Genomic DNA, 2,003 nt, shown 5'->3' on the forward strand with positions numbered 1-2,003 from the left:
AATTTTTAAAAGCGCGTTATCCGGAAAGATGGATGGATCGAGGGGTCCCAATTATTTGGCCGGCGCGGTCGCCAGATCTTAATGTGCTTGATTATTTCGTATGGGGTTACGTCAAAGATTTAATCGAGCACAGGCGTGATGGTACAGAAACTGAGGTACGAAAAGCAATTCTCGCAGTTTTTAATATCATCACTCCGGAAATGACGCCATACTATTATTCGAATGGCCGAATTCTGCTTACGAGAACAAGAAAGGCATTTTGAACAATTTTTGCATTAAAATATGAGAATGAATTAGATCTATTGGGAATATCATTTTTTAAAAATGCGCCATGTTATCTACCGCAAGATAATGTGGAAATGATAGCATAATAATAATATTTTTTAGTTTCAAAATGAGAATCCAGTGTTCCGCGACGCTCGTATGTAAACGTTGCTAACCGTTCTTCTCGTCCCTCTTTCGCTTTGTCGCGCGCTAGTAATCGCAATGCCGTCCCTTTTCGCTACGCGCTAATACTCGCGCGCATTGGTCAATCTTTTTAAATTAATTTCTCGATAATTATTGCGAGGATCATAAAATGGTAAAGGACTTTTCTCCTCAGTTTTACCTGCTCTACTTGCACACGACGGGTGGCGCAATTATTATCAGACACCTTGTATAAATAGCATGATATACTATTTGTTCGAAGTTTATATAAATGGCATGATATACTATTTGTTCGAAGTTTATATAAATAGGATATGCTGGAAATATTATAATTTGTCGAAAATTATTGTTTTCAAAGATTGTTTTAATTTTAATATTTCAGTTAAAGCAAAATAATTCCGTAATTAAAGACTAATTAAAACTGTTACAACACAAAATAAATTAAGAATTTTAATATTGTTTATATTGAATAATTTCTTAATGAATAATTTATATGAATAACTGAATGAGGACGGCGACAAATATTGCACATCTTAAGATAATTTTTGCAATTGTCTAATATATAATTTAGATATATATATTATTTTATTTTGATTGCCAAAAAGTATTTTTAGATCGTTCATAATACAATATCAACATGCTAAAAAGTAAAACGGGTATTAAGGGGATCTAAAAGCGACGGCCGAACTCCGACGGATTAGCGCCCTCATCTAGACATAACTAAAATTCCCGATATTATCGATAATTTTGATCGATAATACTGACTGATTTTAGTTCTGCCGTTATCGATACTAATACTTATGCATGATTCATACGTGTTGTAAAGAGCAACTTTGCATTAGGTTGTAACGATACGTTACTAGCCTCGCGGGCCGACCAGTCGCCCGCATTCTGAGGCTCGGCGCCTATGGCGCCCCTAAGCTCCCAGAAGGGGACCGCGTCCTAACCGATGAGCGAGGGACCCGCGGAGGGGGAGGCGGACCCGCGGTGAAACCGATAGGTGAGGGACCCGCGGGGAAGAGGGAACGCGAAGGTACGATGCCGCGAGGAGGCGTGGGAGAAGGATAGCGCGAGGCGTCCGCAATGTGTAAGAGAAGGATAGCGCTAATGATATTCTATGGGCGTGGGAGAAGGATAGCGCGAGGCGTCCGCAATGTGTAAGAGAAGGATAGCGCTAATGATATTCTATGGGCGTGGGAGAAGGATAGCGCGAGGCGTCCGCAATGTGTAAGAGAAGGATAGCGCTAATGATATTCTATGGGCGTGGGAGAAGGATAGCGCGAGGCGTCCGCAATGTGTGGGAGGGAGAGAGAGAGATAGCGCGAAGCATGCACGTGGATGATACGGCGTTCGCAAGGCGGTGTAAGAGAGATAGCGCGCGGCATGCACGCGTGTATGGAGGAGAAGGATAGCGTCCGCATTGGCGTGGGAAAAGGATCGCGGGAGAAAGAGAGAGAGATAATGCGAGGCATGCACGCGTGTGGGAAAAGGAAAGAAGAAGGTGCAGAAATAATTGACATTTTTTAAATATAATAATAATAATATTTATTCAAAATTTATGTGTTCGTTTAAATGTG

Source organism: Formica exsecta, unplaced genomic scaffold (assembly GCF_003651465.1).
Source record: "Formica exsecta isolate Colony F162 unplaced genomic scaffold, ASM365146v1 scaffold180, whole genome shotgun sequence".
NCBI classification, from domain to species: domain Eukaryota; kingdom Metazoa; phylum Arthropoda; class Insecta; order Hymenoptera; family Formicidae; genus Formica; species Formica exsecta.